The sequence below is a fragment of the Ambystoma mexicanum genome, chromosome 2p (genome assembly GCF_040938575.1).
Source record: "Ambystoma mexicanum isolate Mex_15411 chromosome 2p, UKY_AmexF1_1, whole genome shotgun sequence".
NCBI lineage: Eukaryota > Metazoa > Chordata > Amphibia > Caudata > Ambystomatidae > Ambystoma > Ambystoma mexicanum.
This window is the reverse complement of record NC_090923.1, coordinates 1,476,313,856-1,476,331,801: the sequence shown is the minus strand read 5'-3', so window position 1 is coordinate 1,476,331,801 and position 17,946 is coordinate 1,476,313,856. Positions and strand designations below refer to the sequence as shown.

At 46.0% G+C, this 17,946-nt stretch overlaps 1 protein-coding gene across 5 annotated transcripts in view; it reads right to left on the bottom strand.

Annotated features, from left to right (window-relative positions):
- The window catches only part of LOC138567645 (zinc finger protein 583-like), a 441,626-nt gene that overhangs the window by 21,118 nt on the left and 402,562 nt on the right, over positions 1-17,946 (bottom strand). Inside the window, exon 8 of one of the 5 annotated variants that reach the window (XR_011302266.1) lies at positions 13,782-13,876. The exons of the other annotated variants lie outside the window; for them this stretch is intronic. The gene's annotated coding sequence lies outside the window, so the exon portion shown is untranslated. The remainder of the gene's footprint in view (positions 1-13,781; positions 13,877-17,946) is intronic. 5 annotated transcript variants of the gene reach the window in all.

Sequence of the window (17,946 nt, the reverse complement as noted above, 5' to 3'; positions counted from 1 at the left end):
TTCGGCTTCTCCCCTGATCGCTTGATTTAATAGGAGGTTATCGTTGAGCTTCCAGAATCTGGGAGGAGGGTCGGGCCCCCCAGGATTGACAGATCTGCTGATACTGGTGCGTGATCGGACACCATACACGTGTGTATTTCAATGTTGCTGAAGCAGGGGAATAAGGTGCTGGTGGCTAATAGCAGATCTATGCGGGAGTGCCCCCCATGCGCGTTTGAGAAATATGTATAGTCACGGGACTCGGGGTTTGCTACCCTCCAGTTATCTACTGTCCCCGATTCTCTTAGCAGCCTGGCGAAGGCCAGACCGTGGGTGATATCAAGGTTGGATGGGGGCAGCGATTTGTCCCTTGTGGGATCTGGGATTGTGTTAAAGTCCCCCCCAACCAGGAGGAACCCCGCGGTGAAGGTTAGCAGTGGTGGGAGCAATTCGAGAAAGAATTTGTCCTGATTTATGTTAGGGGCGTATATCCCCGCGATGGTAATTGGTTGCTCCGCAATGTGTCCACGTATGAGGAGATATCTGCCCGTGGGATCCCTCCTAACCGTGGGACTGGACAGGGGAAACTTGTCGCTTAGTAGGATTGCTACCCCTCTTTTTTTCTCGCCGCTGGAGGCGAAGAATTTCTGCTTGAAGCACTTGAATTTAATTCGGTGTTCATCGGCTGGTAGGAGGTAGGTCTCCTGGAGGATTACCACATCTCCTTTTAGTGCTGCCAGCCTATTCTCCACTGATTTGCGCATCCTTGGTGAGTTAAGGCCTTGGACGTTCCAGGTCAAAATGCGGACATCTCTAGTGTTGTCCGTGCCTGTTGACTATGGGGAAGGCGATTGACTGTGTGCCGATAGTGATGAGTAGCAGTAGGGGAGCCTTTGAGGGGCTCCCATGTGTGTGTAGTAGAGTGCTGTGGTTACTGATGTCTGCACGTAAAACTATAACCTTTAACTGGGGTCCCTTGGGATCTGAACTATTCCCTGGCCCTTTAACTCCCCACTCCCTCCCCCAACAAAGGGTTGGAATGAGACCATAAAGCCCATTCGCGGGGTTACTAGTCAGCCCCGACGCCGGAAGCGAGCCCAGCTGAGATCGACAACATCTGTAGGGCTGCGGCCCCCCCATGTTTAAAGACAGTACATGTGAGTTTGAGCTGGAATCTTGTGTAGCTACGCAAACGTGGTTGCCCTCATGGGTGCTAGCTCCCTCCCCCTACCCATTGGGACACGATAGGGGGATCTATTGCGGTGCTGGTTCATGCGCAGCATTGTGGACCCCCGTGGAGGGATGGCACTAACCTTATATGTAAATTTCGAACAAGTTGCTGGGGCTTTATAATCAGTTCCGATCTTGTTGCCTCTGGGGGCCCTGAGGCCTGCGGCGCTTGCCGGTGCGCGACCAGCGGGTTAGCTGTCGGAGAACTGGGTACTGATTGAGGGTGTGTAGCAGGCTCCGAGTCCTCGTCGGTGGGTCCCTTTCCCAGGAACCGTTCCGCCTCCTTAGGGTTACGGATTTGCCTGCGGGACCCTTCCCATTCGAAGCAGGGGGCTGTTGGATGGCCCCAGCGATATTGTATTTTCCTTTCCTGTAGCCATTCCGTTAGGTTGCGGAGTGCTCTCCGTTTCTGGAGGGTTATATTTGTGAGGTCTTGGTATAGTGTGATGTTAGCGCCTCTGAAGGTGATCTGCTTCGTGGATCTGGCTTCCCTCATTATCTCCTCCTTGACCCTGAAAAAGTGGACTCGAGCGAGAACGTCCGGTGGATAGGATGATGATTGCCTTGGCGCTGTGCGGTGGACTCTGTCAATTTCTAGTGGGGCACTGTCCGGTAATGTTATGATGAATCTGAAAAGGTCTTTAGTGAAGCTTCCGAGTTCCGCGTTGGTGACTGTGGTTGGAATTCCGCGGATGCGGATGTTGTTGCGCCGGGATCGATTTTCTATGTCCTCTTGTTTGCTTTCAAGCGAGTCACATCTAGCTTCCAGGGCCGCTATTCTATTTAGGCCACACTCCAGCTCAAATGTGTTATCGCACAGGCCGTTCTCCACTTCCTCTGTGCGTTTTTCTACCCCCTCCACTCTTTTATCCAGTGAGGCAATCTTTTTAGTGGCCTCTTCTGTGCTCTTTTGGATCTCTTTGGTGAGAGCTAGTAGGAGATCTCAGTCAGGGCATCTTTAATAATATGCATGGAAAAAGCTCAGACGAGGCCCTGGAAATGCATAGGACAGACATAATGTTCAGTGGAACGACAACAGCCATGTGTAGCACTTGCACTGCAGTATTTCTTGGAGAGAGGCAGATTGTGTACTGATTAGCAATCATGATTATGATTACAGATTTGTATCTCAAACACTTTAAAGATTTGAATGTGCCAGAAAAATAACCTTGATACGTGATGGAGGAATGCCTTTCCAAGAGAAAGGGTATGGAGCATGTCCTTTAATCTGCTGCTCTTCAAATTCATGTTTTCAGCTCACCCTAACACTTCATAAAGAATATTAAAAAAAGATGTGGTTATAAAAATAAAATGCAAATGTCATGCTAAGCAAATAAACTGAATATATAATATTTTGGAGTGTGCACATAATTGTGTTCAACATGCATGGTATGTGTATTGTTGCAAAGTCTCAGTGCAGATTTACCTGGAGCCTGTTTTCAAAAGTTCATATATATTAAAACCACGACTAGCAGCTGAACCACAAACGCAAGGCCCTTGATCATTTGAAAGAAGCTATAAAATGTTATGTATGCTAATATTTCAATTGGCATTTTTCTCTCCTGATGTTCCGAATAGCAAGGAAAGAGTAAACAGCTCATTACTCAACGATATGATGCTCTGGTGAGTTCTCCCACATATACACTGCAATGTATTTGGGCTTCAGTGTTTCTGCTGCCAGTTAGCCAGCCAAACTCTAGAAGAAGCTCTGTCACTTCTAGTGGTTTTGGCACATTCTTTTTTTTAAGTGTTCACATGTTAATTCTAATGAACTACTACATCTACTGTTGATGATATGTGTGTGTGTTTTTTTTTGTTTGATCTGAGTTCAAAGTATTGGATTTGCAAATGAGAATTGAACACGATGACCAACCGGAATGTAGGACAACTCTTTCAAGGCGGTACAATACTTGTCGTGCAAACATATCTTGATGCTGTCATGTAATATTTTCATGCCATTGAGCACTTGGTTCAATCTGATTATGAAAGGTATATTGGCTTCAAAGACATTATAATATCCACCTGCCTACACCAGAAGACATCTTTACACATCTTATGTCTAGTAGGCACGTCAGTAAAGCAAAGAACTGACAAGCCAGGTGTGATGCTGAAAATGCCTTATGGAGGGACAGGGCTTCCTAGTCCTTATCCTACCACTTCTATGTGTGTGTTTTTGTTTTCTGCCACTGAGGTACAGCATAGACTTCTGGCAGTGCAGCTCTTCATGTTTTCATTTTGGGGAACATCACCCATGGGATTCCCTTATGGCACCCATGGGTGGGGGTAGATCGTTGTATCCGTTATGTGTTGTTGGGCACCTGTGTGTTGCCCACAGAGCAGGGTATGGGCTGGTGGCAGCTACATGCTGACTTGGCCATGGCTCTGGGTGTCCTCCATTTTTGGGACACCCAGGCCCTGTCATAGGAATCAATGGATTCCTGATAGAAGGCAAGATGGCCCCTGTGACCTCTTGGTTTCTATTGCCTTTTACCTTGTTTCCCTAAAATCCTGAGTAGCCCTGCCTCTGTTCCTTCCCCCTGACTGACTATTGGGTGGAAATACCATATATGGCTCAGGGGCTGCCTCCTGTCAGACTGACTGGAGTCTTTCCAGAGGCTGTGTGTTGTGTGTACACCCTAGGGGTGGGACCTAAAGCTCCAGGGTGACCTGCAGGGTGTGGGAGAGGGACAACATGACATGCTCACTGGTGACTGTCTGCCAGTCAAAAGCAGAGGGTATCGAATGTCAGAAAATGTAAGAAGCCACATCAAAGGTGAGGTCAGCAAGATGCTTGATCTCGGGGTAATAGAGCCCTCTACTAGTCCATGGTCTAGCCCAGTTGTGTTAGTACCAAAGGCAGAATCTAAAGAACTTTCATTCTGTGTGGATTACAGAGCTCTTAATGCAGTCACTAAGACTGATGCCCATCCTTGGCCAAGGACAGATGAGTTGGTGGATAGACTTGGTGCAGCCAAGTTCCTCAGCACATTTGACTTGACGTCAGGCTATTGGCAAATAGCCCTGACAGACCATGCCAAGGAGAAAACTGCATTTTCTACCCCAGTTGGCTTATACCAGTTTAAGGTTATGCCTTTTGGATTGAAAAATGCACCTGCTACATTTCAAAGGATGGTCAACCAGGTTCTGAATGGGATGGAGGACTTCTGCATGGCATACTTGGATGACATAGCAGTGTTCAGAAATTCCTGGGAGGAACATGTGGACCACCTGAGATATGTTTTGCAGGCTCTTGGAAAGGCCAATCTGACCATAAAGGCAAGTAAATGCCAGATTGGACAGAGTAAAGTGGTCTACCTTGGACATGAGGTAGGAGGTGGAGAAATAAGGCCTTTGCCCAGTAAGATTGAAGCTGTGTAAAATTGGACAACACCTACTACTCAGACCCAGGTGAGAGCCTTCTTAGGTCTCACTGGGTATTACAGGAATTTCATTGAGAACTATGGGTCCATAGTTTCTCCACTGAATGTCATCTCCTCTCCTAAATTCCCTAAAAAGGTTAGATGGAATGAGGAATGCAATCAGGCCTTTGAAACCCTGAAAAAGGCTCTTTGCCAAGCCCCAGTACTCAGAGCTCCTGACTACCACCAAACTTTCATTGTGCAAACAGATGCTTCCAATGTAGGAATAGGTGCAGTCCTCAGTCAACTGGATGGGAAAGGTAGGGAGCACCCCATTTGCTTCATCAGCCGAAAGCTGAAGGATCCTGAGACAAGGTGGGCAACAATCGAAAAGAATGCTTTGCTATTGTCTGGGCACTGAAGAAGTTTAGACCATACTTGTATGGATCTACTTTTGTCATTCAGACTGACCACCAACCCTTGAGATGGTTAATGCAAATGAAAGGGGAAAATCCAAAACTATTGAGATGGTCAATCTGCCTTAAAGGGTTTGATTTCACCATTGAGCACAGGTCAGGGTGTCACCATCAAAATGCTGATGGACTCTCTAGGATGTATGTCATCGACTAGAGGTATGAGGTTCATCCAGGAGTGGATTAAATCCTCCTGTCCCTTAGTGTGGGGGGGGGGCGAGTGTTAGGGAGAATTCTCTCTTTAGGCTGAATTTCCTAACCTAGCGAGTCCCCCAGCAGCTTTGCTGGATTTCTGGAGTTTGTTTTTTTCTCCTGCCAAGCGTGAGACTCTTTTTCTCCCACTCTTGGACATGATTTATGGTGTTCCTTTGACTGTTTATGTGTTTTATGGGCTATGGGGTCCTTTACCCCATAGGGCCTCATGTGTTTTTACTATGTGTGTTACACAGCACCCTCCGTGCAGTGACACAGGGGTGTCATAGTGACATCCCACCATAGACTCCATACCCTGGGACTGACTACTGTCTCCCAGGGCATGTAAAGTCACCATTGGCTTTACTAGTCCCAAATTATGAACAGAAACCAGTACAAACCATCATATTGTGGATGTACTGGTCGGGGCAATTCGATTGCCCCGGGGTCTGTTAGTCGAGGGGGCACGTCTCCGTCCCCCCTGATCGAGTTTTGGCTGGTGGCAGTGGATACTACTTTTTATATTCGACCGCGAATATATCCCTATGGGATTTTCCCATTGTTCGAGGCTACCAACTTTAATTATTTCATTCTCATAGCCTCGAACATACCGCCGGTTTATTTATTTAATATTAATTCGCCGGTTGGTATTTTTTGCCAGGACTCGATTCTAAAATGGCGTTTGTGTTCTCTTCTGTGACTCCAACCCAAGTCAAGCCCTTTGTTCCACTTTTTGACGGGCTTCTCCACAGAAGCCTCCAAAAGTGGTGCCACTCTGTCTGGGTACCACAGGGGGTGTGGGAGGGGGTTTAGGCACCCTGGACTGAGTCACCTTGGTAACTCAAGTCGCACTCTTGTGTGATTGGCCCAAGTGGTGAGCCGGCCGGCTCACCACTTAGCATGTTTGATTGACAGCTAGGCTGAGTGAATGGGGTTGTGCTGCATAAAAGCAGGGCTTTGGGGACTAGAACTTCAGAAGTCGCCACAGGACCTGAGAATCCGACGAGGGAGAAGCTGAGCCGACCTACCACGACGACACCACCGGTGGAGCCCTGCGGAACCGACTCACCACTTTCCGACAACAGAGAAGATCTCCCGGCTGGAGAGGCTTCTTCCCCTGACTGGTGGGCACAACCAGTTTACCTTTTTTTCCTCACATCCCAGGATGTCTTGTGGTCGAATTGCCTGTGCCAAGCACCCCGGCAACCGGATAGCCACTTACCACTGGACCGCGAATAAAAGGGCCGCTCCTTTTACCTGAGAACTCCGCGGCTGGTTTCTTCCCTGGCAGTGCAACGGACTCCTGTCTTCCTCCCCGACGATATCCTCTCTTCCCCCGCACAAAGCACCGACTTGCATCCGCTGCCAGGAACAACTGCCCCCGCTGGAGTATTCTCACCACTTTAAGGTACTGTGTCCGCCAGGCATCCCTTTCTAAAGATTGCTACAAGGTAATAATAATCCCTTAACCTTCTGGACTGGGCTGGCCGCCTTGACCATCTAACTGGTCCCTTTCTTTGGTCCAACTCTTTATGAACCTTTTCAAGACTTTTGTGCACTTCAACCGTGTGACCTTGGACACATTTCGTTCTGATCCTCTTAAAGTGGATACGGCCTTCTGAACTCTAACTTCACGGTTTTACTTTGCCTTCCTCTCTTGTTGTGTTCTTGTGAAAGTGTTGGGATCTGTTTCAAATTATACTCTGCTTTTCTCTCCCTTTTTAAAACGAATTATTAGAGTACCATCTGCGTTAAGCGCTCACCGCTGTCTGAAAATAAGTAGGGCTTTACTTAAGAATTGTCTAATATTCTTTTAAGGGAAGTATATGTTTTAGTGACCTTGTTTTTGGACTGCCTAACATTAGTGCCTGTGTGTTTTACTAGATGTGGTTTTAAATAAATAATTATATCTCTTTTACACCAAGCTCTGGTCAGTGTTTACTTGTTCTACTATGTTCTTTTGACCTATTGTGAATACTCTGTATACTGCCCAACTCTTCTTGAGGGAAGTCTGACTGCTCAGCCACAGCTACCAAGTGAATCTGTTTGGTACAGACTGCCACCAAGTGGGTTTACTGCCGAACACCTGGAGTCTTAAATCTTTTGCAGTGGTCCCAGAGGGAACTGCACAGGTTTCTGCCTAACACACATCTTGCCAGATGGCCAGCTTCCTCCTCTGGCTGGTCCTCCAATTGCCAGCCCTAAATAGTGCCTCTGCATTTTCCACAACATTACCCGTGAGTGCAGTGAGCTCAGGCTCCGTGACACGCAGCCGCACTACTGGCACTCTTGTTTTGCCACTCCCTGGCATGTCTGCTGTGTTGGATGGGGTGGATGGCAGCAGGAAGTGGCTGATTTTAAGTGGATTCTGTTTTCAAAATGGACACCAGAGAGCTTCCCGTTCTTGCGATGACGCTATTTCCGATGATGGTAATTCCAGGACAAGAAATTCCAGCTTCAGAATTATCGGCACTGGCGATTCTGGCAGTCTGGGTACTGCTATCATTGTTTCCAGCATATTTCTGCCATAATCACCAGCAACTTCGGATATTTGCTGGTAATTCCGGCATGACGGCAGTACCGTTTCGGGTGAGAGGGGAAGCGTGCGCCCTTGGACCTGGATTGCAGGTAGCGGTACTACCGGCACGGCGGAATTACTGTCATTTTTCCAGAATACTCATATTGAGGTTCTATGTCTTGAATGTATTTTCCAAGAACAACAACTGTTTGTGACGATACATTGTCACTGTTTGCTGTGATACAAAATTTAAGAGCGATTTCTATGAAGGATATTGCATGAGTAGAATTCATAGATAAAAAACAAGGGGAGTCCTGGGAGTCTCTCTGCCAGACATGAGTCCTGGGTGCGAGAGCCTTGCCCAGATTCTTTAGCTCACTATCTTTCATGGAGGAGAAATATCCCAATCCTATCAGTCTTTGTCCTGCCCAGGGGCAGCCCAGCACCGAAATGCTAGGCAATTCTCCTCTAAAGACGAGTACCAACAGCAACCCCAGGCACGTGTTTCGGTCTGGTTGGACCTCATCAATAGGGTGGAGCTGTGCCTCTCTAAGAATAGTGAGCAAGGGGTCCACATCTGGATTCCCCTAGTAACTTAGGGTGAGACCCAAAGCCACTTAAATATGCAAAAAACAAGGGGGGGTCCTGGGAGTCTCTCTGCCAGACATGAGTTCTGGGTGCGAGAGCCTTGCCCAGATTCTTTAGCTCACTATCTTTCATAGAGGAGGAATATCCCAATCAAATCAGTCTTTGTCCTGACCAGGGGCAGTCCAGCACTGAAATGCTAGGCAATTCTCCTCTGAACAAGAGTACCAACAGCAACCCCAGACACGTGTTTCGGTCTGGTTGGACCTCATCAGTAGGGTGGAGCTGTGCCTCTCTAAGAATAGTGAGCAAGGGGTCCACGTCTGGATTCCCCTAGTAACTTAGGCTGAGACCCAAAGTCACTTAAATATGCAAAAAACAAGGTGGGGGTCCTGGGAGTCTCTCTGCCAGACATGAGTCCTGGGTGCTAGAGCCTTGCCCAGATTCTTTAGCTCACTATCTTTCACAGAGGAGAAATATCCCAATCATATCAGTCTTTGTCCTGCCCAGGGGCAGTCCAGCTCCAAAATGCTAGGCAATTCTCCTATGAACAAGAGTACCAACTGCAACCCCAGACACGTGTTTCGGTCTGGTTGGACCTCATCAGTAGGGTGGAGCTGTGCCTCTTTAAGAATAGTGAGCAAGGGGGTTGATGTTGGTTGTTCAGAAGAGAATTGCCTAGCATTTTGGTGCTGGACTGCCCCAGGGCAGGACAAAGACTGAGATGTATGGGATATTTCTTCTCTGTGAAAGATAGTGAGCTAAAGACTCTGGGTAAGTCTCTCATAACCAGGACTAATGTCTGGCAGAGGGACTCCCAGGACCCACCCCCCTGTTAATTTGCATATTTAAGTAACTTTGGGTCTCACCCTAAGTTACTAGGGGAATCCAGACGTGGACCCCTTGCTCACTATTCTTAGAGAGACACAGCTCCACCCTACTGATGAGGTCCAACCAGACCGAAACATGTGTCTGGGGTTGCTGTTGGTACTCTGGTTCAGAGGAGAATTATCTAGCATTTCGGTGCTGGACTGCCCCAGGGCAGGACAAAGACTGATATGTTTGGAATATTTCTTCTCTGTGAAAGATAGCGAGCTAAAGACTCTGGGTAAGTCTCTCGTAACCAGGACTAATGTCTGGCAGAGGGACTCCCAGGGCCCCCCTTGTTAATTTAGAATTCATAGATGACAAGAGGGTTGATCTTGTGACATTGGATATACATTTGGAAATAGTCTATGAAGTGATACTCAAGGAAGCAACCCTCTTGAGGCAATTGGGCAATGATGTTTAAACCTTTGCCAACAATGGATCTCCAGTATCAATCTCAGTTGGCATTCCTGCACCGGAAAGAGATCTTAATAGCAATTCATAAGGGGCAAGATCTGGGATGAGATATCTGTGTAGTCCCCAAGGTAACATCTACTAAATCTACAGAACAGGACTGGTCTTGGATCTCCCGTGCCCTTTGTCCAAAAGATTCTGGGGAGGGCCACAACGATCAGGCCCTTTAGCAACCCATTAAAAATGGTTTCACTGAACTTGCGGGAGTCCCAGCACCTGTATGGGAATGATTTGCTGGGCTGTGATGCTGGAAATGCATCGGAGGGACCCGGCCTCCGTATCCTTGTCCTTTACTGTTTTTTATCGTGTGTTATGTTGTGTTTTCCGGGCAGGAGTTCATGTGGGACTCCTGGCGGTGCAGCTCTCTCTTTTGGTTTGGTGTGCAGACCCATGGGATACCCTTATGGCGCCCATGGGTGGGGGGTACAACCCTGTGCCCCTAGTGTATGTTTGTGGGCACCTGTGTGTGGCCCACAGAGCAGGGTATGGGCTAGGGGCAGTTCCATGTTGAATTTGACAGGTGCTCTGAGTATCCTCCATTTTGGGATACCCACGCCCTGGCATTGGAATCAGTTGATTCCTGATAGGAAACAAGATGGCCCCGGTGGCCTCTTGCTTTCTACTGCCTGTTACCTTGTTTTCCCAAAGTCCTGGGAAGCCCTGACTCTGTCCCTTCCCCCTGACTGGTTGTTGGGTGGAAGTTCCATATATGGTGTTGTTGTGAAGTCCAGGCCAGACTGGCTGGAGCCTTCTCAGTGACTGTATGTGGTGGGTACACTCTGTGGGTGGGACCTAGGTGAATGGAGTGTGTGACGAATACGCATTCTGTGTTGTGGATGTCTAGTTTCTGGTGTTTGACACAATGGCTGAGACAGCCTGCCTGAAACTGGTATGAATGCAGTGTGGAGTGTTGAATGGCTGAGTACTTGTCCCAATACACATAACTTGTTGTGAGTGTCTGGAGAGAAGTGAATGGCCTGAATGCACTATGCACCTGATTGGCTGCCTGCCTGCATGAATGCCCTTCTGACCGATTGGTTGCCTGAGTGTGACCCAGCAGAATGAATGGGAGATCAACTAGTATATCTGGTGGCCTCTCACTGCTAGAATTCATGTTCAGAAGCTGAAGTCCACTACGAAGAGTAACTGGACTAAAACTGAAGCTTAACCTTGAAGCCCTGATGGAAGAAAAGTCTTGCTGCTGCTCTACTTTGTCGATCTGAAAGCTGCTGTGTCTCCAAGGACTGACCCAGAGAGGACATGGTTAGGTGCCCTCTTCCCGAGCTACGAGGGACCATCGTGCACTGCTAATCTTTGCCAGTGCTCCCTGGTAGACAGACCTACGACAGGCTGCCGACCGGAGACGGGGACCGCTGCGGAATCACAAGGAGAAGCGCCCGGACGCTGTTGTCCATCACCGTCACCGACCGGAGCCGCTGTGCTCCCTTTGCCTAAGTAACATTTGATCCAAGAACGCTCTCGTCTGCACCGTCGACCGCTTTGTCCCGCCGGAGAAAGTCGAGGCCGCTGACGCGCCGAGGAGCATCCGCTGGTGGGTTTCCCACCACCTAAAGACCACAGAGACGCCGACGACTCGATGCCCTTGCTGGGCCACAGTTCTTCAAACTCTTTGCGGTCCTGAACTATTGTCACCGAGGTGCCCCGCACGCCTCTTCCTTGCAGGACGTCAACGCTCTGTCGTCGCCGAGCACTGCTAGGAACGAAGCTGCCACCTCACTGTCGTCGTTCAACCCTTTTCCTCGTGGGATCTCAACGATCCGTGGCTCCTGCATTAAAGGGAGCCGCTCAAGAAGGATCCATCGACGACCCGAAGTCGAACTCTGCTATACCAGGGACATTGGGGTTGTAGAAATATTTTAGAAGGAAATAAGACTCTTGTGAACAATAAATGGACTGGGCTTGTGATATATCTTTACTTTACAGGTTGCCCAGGTGGAGGGATCTCCACACAGAACTGTGTCAAGGTAACGGGGCCAGTATTCTGCCAATTGTTCTGACCAACTGCTTTCCTCCTATTTCTATTGTTGGTTGCCTTTATTAAGTGATCTGTGCGACATTTAACCAGAGTATAGTTGATGCACTTTAATGAGATCTGATAATAATTGTGGTACCACTTTAGAACTGTATATATTTGCCATTGTAGATTCACTGAGCACAAAGTGAGTTATTGTGATTGTATATAACCTTGAACTTAATTATATAAAGACTGTGTTTTAACTAATACAGTGTGTGGACATTCCTTTGTGGGGGCTTGGGGACTACACTGTACTTAAGAACCAGCCTGCATCACCTGAGAAGCTAGGCCTTGATTGCTCGACCACGTACCATTAATAGAGAATCTTGGCTGGGGTCCTCTGTGCCTCTCCTCTGCCATATAGAGAGCAGAAGTACAGACCCCCTCCTCCAGTCTTTACATGGGCAAGTGTCTTAGAGTCTATGTTATCATGCTTCTCCAGGAATCCTGGCTTACAACTCGGCCGGTGATGGATGGTGATGGATGGTTATTCTGTGGCATTTCAATCTGCAAGACTGAGTAGGGGGGCGGGGGGAGTCCCTCTGGCGGTCTGATATCAGCTGTAAACTTTGGACCCTCCATTTTTATGAAAGAGTCTTATGATATTCCACAAGGAGCATTGGGCGTAGAAGTAGAAACCAGTTTTTAAGGGTTTTCTACAATTATATTGATTGTTAATATCTATTGGCATGAAAGGGTGGCGACCCTGGAAAGTTACTTCAAAGCTTTGTCGAGGGGTGGGTGACAAAGTATAAGAATGGCTATATTGCTATTGCGGGGGCTTTAATTCTGCATGCATATTCTCAGACAATCAAGAGAATGGTTTAGGATCCTGGAGTCTAATGAATAATATCCCTCAGAAATTGGTAAATGGAAGGAAGTGGGTGGCTAGCATGGCATCGCTGGCTTGCATTAGATGAATGGCCATACACAGGGTGATATCCCGGCGAATGGTGTGATGGAATCTTAAATTGATTATTCAACAAAAATACCGTATTTAAAGTCCTGCATCACCCAAAGTCCCTCATTTTGGAACTAAAAAAATCTCATATTCCAAAATACCGAATTAGGGGAGAGGGGGTGTCCCCCGGTCTCCTAATTTGGTATCTTGGTCTGCAGGGGTGACGTGGGTGTCAAAATCTCGAATTACAAAATGCAAACCTATTGTGTTTGTGATTTTGTAGTTCGAGATTTTGGTTTTCGTGATAATAACGTACATCCTAAGTAGACCACTACTTGTTGCATTATTGTAGGCACTTTAGAGAGGAGGAGACAGCGTTAAGCAATCATACTTTTTGATAACAGAATTTACGATTTAGATCGCTGTTTATCAAACCAGTATGAGCGGGGAAGTAACTATAAACCCTGGAAGGAACTGCATTAGATGGAATGCGCAGAAGATGACAGTCTTTAGTCACAAATTACAAGAAATTCTATGCAGTAGTAGTTTTAAATGGAAACAGCAGGTGTTTGCATTGGAGTAATTCCATGGATTTATTGAGGAAACGCTGGCCATCCAATGCTGTCTGGGCAGGGAGCAAAGTACAAAATGTATGCGCATGAATATGATCAGAGCATAAAAGATACGAAATGAGCAATGAGAAAGCAGCTAAGGGTCCTAATGAAGGGTCAATTGGACGTCTTGGCACGGATGCAGGCTGAAAAAATGTTAAATAAACGTATCACGACTGGGTCAAAAATTATAGGCGGAAATTAGTACTACAAGACAGTGAAAAAATGATAAATATTCTGAAGCACAAGAATGTTTTAAATTTTTGGCAAATCATTAATTATATACTGGTAAATCAAGCATCAGTTTAGGTGAATATAATTTGGGAGTGTGAGGGGTCAGTAATGTGAGGCTCACCACTATGTTTAGTTTTCTCAAGGCTTAACATTTTATTTTAAACCAAAATAGTTAATAAACGCTAACAAAACGTACTCTACCAGGGGATTCCTTACCTAGTCTAGGATCTAATGGAAAGCTTCCTAGCATACACAAACCTAACCCTCACACTAAACAACAAAACATTCAAAGTGAAGCATGAACAACATAAATACAAGATTACCAAATAACCAGTGTCTTGTGACTTCTGCTTGTCCTGGGTAGATCTTGCGCCCCCAGGAATGTCCCAATGTCAATTTCTTCCAAGGAACAGAAAGTCTTCAATGAGTTCGTGAAAAGTTCCAAAGAAACAAAAGTTAATTCAAACCAAAATCCACTTACAATCCCGCAAAGTTAAAGCGGCACAACTAACAGCTATGATCCATAAATTCACGCAGAATCAGAGTGGCTATTCCATATGGGGAGCACGGCAATTGTATGTACAGTGTCTCGTGCCCATGATAATTTATGGTCTGGAGGCGCTGACTACCATGAACCTTGAGTGTCTACAGATCATCGAAGAAATTCTGGAGGAGGCTTTTGGGCCTCCCCCGGTGTATACCAATGGGCATCCTCAGGTTGGAATTGGGGATCTCCTTATTAAAATCAATTGTATTAGGAAAAAGGGCCGAATTGTATATTAAAATCCGGAATACAAATTCACTATTGAAGTGCCTTAAGGAGGACATGGGAGATAGGTTGCAATCTAAGTTGGCAGCAGAGATGGACAGGCTGTTTGAAACAATATGCTGGGCACCGCCTTGGGGCAATGACTACAAGTACATGAAATATCATCTTAAACGATTACATCTTTGGGATTGGCAGAACAACTATTCACATCTAGAGAGCCTAAAAAGCTATGGGTTTGTGTCTCATGTTCTGTTTACATTTAGAAAAAGCCCAAAGGTACTTCAATGTATGCCCCTCAGAGGTCCTGAGGCGATTCTTGCTGCTGTTACGCATTAACCACCTACCTACTCTAGAGGCTATGGGGCCGGCGAGGTTAATACAAAAGCTAGACAGATATTGTAGGATGTGCAAAAATCATTCTGAGCCAGAAACGGTGAAACACATACTTACTGGTTGGCCTATTATGGCCACCAGTTACATAAATATTTATGGTATATATGTACGCAGCCTGGATCGCATTATGGACATAGAGTTTTGGCATCAATGTGTTAATACTCTCAATCCAAGATTACAAATGGCTCTTTTCACAGTTTGGAATGACGCTGACAAAATTATGAACTCAGAACTGTCATCTGGCTTACTCGATAGAAGGACTGTAACCAAAGTTATGGATCATAATTAAGAAAACAACAGATATGAGTGATTAGAAATGAAATGCAAATGTGATTAGAAATGAAATGTAAATATGATTTCTGAAATCAATGGGCATATTGGGAATTCTGAATTCTGATGCCGCTGATCGAATGGTTCAATTCCGGCCAATCATGGTTGAATTTGGGGCCTTATCTCCTTATCAGTTATGATATGTGTTGAGATAGGATGTAACAAATTGGAAATTGAGTTTGATTGTATTGTATTATTTTAATCTTCCTTCTAATTTATTTTATGTCAAATGTCAAATTGTATTCATTTATTTATGGAAAAGTTATTTTTAGCAATTCCTGTTAGTTTTGCCAATGTAGCAAAGACCACAAGGGCAACTGATCATGTAAACCACATTCTGTGTGTTACAATTAGTCATGCTATTCATAGTCCATAACACATCAGCATTAATCTGTATAGACTTGGTCACTTTAGTGAAATTACACATGATACACTGGCATTTATGTGATATACTGTAATGAATTCCGTGCAGGATTGGGTTTATATATATATGAATTATAGGCCATCCGATTGACTTTCGGGGAGAGTGCATAGTTGTATCGTCCATTGGACGTATAATATTCACAGCACAGAAGTTTTTGAAACCTCAACTTTGGGGTTTATTTTCTTATCGTTCCAGTTTCAACTATAATCAATGCGCTGGTGCATAGTGATTTGATACATGATTTGTTACGGCTGACGTTGCATTTCCAAGATTGCGAGTAACGGGATCTGGTAGTTGAACACTGCCTGTGAATTATTCCAGGTACTTTGCAGATTTGAACTCTGGCATCTCTTCTTCTCAGTCTATACTTTTGGTGATGGTGTGTTTCTTTTTTATACCCCAGGTGACTTGTCCACCATCTATATATAATGGACCACAATTATAGTGGTTAGGCGATTTATTTTATTATGTTCTTTCGCCCCAATAGAAGTGTTTATTAATAGCTCTTCGTTTTAGATTGTGGATTTGATCTCGCATCGGGGGTGACTTATTAGACTTTTGATTATATCTGTCATGGTGACGGGTCCTCTCCTGCTTTGCAGTCTGAGGTTTTCCTCTGGCGTGTGTGGCTGGTGATGTGTTTTGAATTAATTAATTGTGAATACTGGGTTTTAAGATAATATTGGATTTTGTATTTCACAGCCATTTTTGATGACATCCGTTGGTGGATGTATTTATGACTCCTACTGCACAATACTGAAAGGAATTTTGAAAACGACAGAAAAGAAGTGTTTCTCTCCCCTGAAGAGAGTTCAGCCATTGAAGGCCAACAAGAACTGAAACATGTCACATGTCGGGAACAGATGGGAACAGATGTTTCATCTGTAACATACTTGTCTTGTGATGTTGTAAATAGCTGATGTTGTTGTATTTATGCTAGTGGTTTTATAAGACATTTATGTCTAGTGAGTTTTTTCATTGTATGATTATATGTTGTGCTGCATTTGAGGGTCTCTTTATTTGTTTTTTTTGTATTTTCATATTTTTTGTGTATAATAAATCATATATTTTTGTATTTCTCTTTGTACTCTCCCTATTTTTTCAAGGTACAAGTACGTGGTTTTCTTAATTAAAGAACATGTGTAGGTTCCCAGTATTACATCTACATATGATTATTGTATTGTCCTATCTCTTTGTTTGATGAAACAGATCTTTATTACCCCTGAAGGTAGAGATAGTGAATGTTGGGGGTAAGTTGTGTTATGCCTTTTTGATTCACTCTCAGTCTTACCAAGACATGGTTCACGGCCAGCTCTGTCACAAGCTTTGACACTCTCCTCCCTGACTTCTACAAGTTCCTTTCCGCGCCCAGATCCACCCGGCCCGGAAGGGGGTGTAGCCCTGATCTTTCCTGACGGATTCCTGCCTCTATCATTCCCACTCAGACTTACTCCTCTTTTGAATGCCTTATCTGCAGGCTCTCTCTCTCCTAGCCATTCTCTTACTTTTGCTACTCTCTACCGGCCCCCTAGTCAAATCACCCAATTTCTCTCTTACTGGGCAGACTTCTCCACCTCCCTCCTGGCCTCAACCACTCAACTACTCCTCCTTGGTGACCTCAACATCCATCTCGATTCTCCCTGTTCCTCACACATACACTTTCACAACCTCTTTGATTACCTCTCCCTTTCTATTCTCCCCTCTGGCCCGACTCACTCTGCAGGACACACACTTGATGTCTTGATCTCCTCTGGCCTCCCCCCCTCTACTCCTATGGCCACTCCCCTCTCCTGGAGTGATCACTGCCTCCTCTCCTCTTATCTCTCCCTCTCTTCCCCCCAAGCCAAGCCGACCCCAACATTTCCACCTACCTTCTCGGACATCCGGCCCATGAAGCGTGTGTCAGTTGAGTCTTTCGCTGCCACCTTCTCTCCCCCCCCCTCCACCCCTGGCTGACTCAGATCCTGACACAGCCCTGTACCTGCTCTACTCTTCTATTTCTGATACCCTTGATGCTCTTGCCCCGGTCATGAGGATCCGTTTGAAGTCCAAAGCCAAGTGCAATTCCTAGTATGACTCCGACCTAGCTACACTTAAACGTAAGTGTATGGCGGCTGAGAGGAAATGGAGGGCTTCTTGTTCATCCTCTGACAAACTGGTCTGTCGCCTGCTCAAAAAGCATTACCGACTTTCTGTCCTCACCAAGAAGAGAGTCCCCATTCAAGCCCGTATCTCTGCGGCATCTAACAACTCGGCCGAACTCTTTAAAATCTGCAAGGAGCTGGCCACCCCTGCTGCAGTCTCTACCCCTTCTCTTGCCTCCCAGGATCTTTGCAATGCCCTTGCCTCTCACTGTATCTCAAAATCCCAGGACATCCTTTCCACCCCCTCCTGCCTCCCCTCTCTGCGCTTATTGACCCTCCCTCAGTTACCACCCGACCCTCTTTCTCATCCTTTCCTCTTTTCTCCCCTGATGAGGTCGCTAGACAAGTCAGATCCATGAAAGCCTTGTCAATACAGGTTCATCCCTGTTCCTCTAAAACCATCAGGGACCACATTGATACCCTCGCTC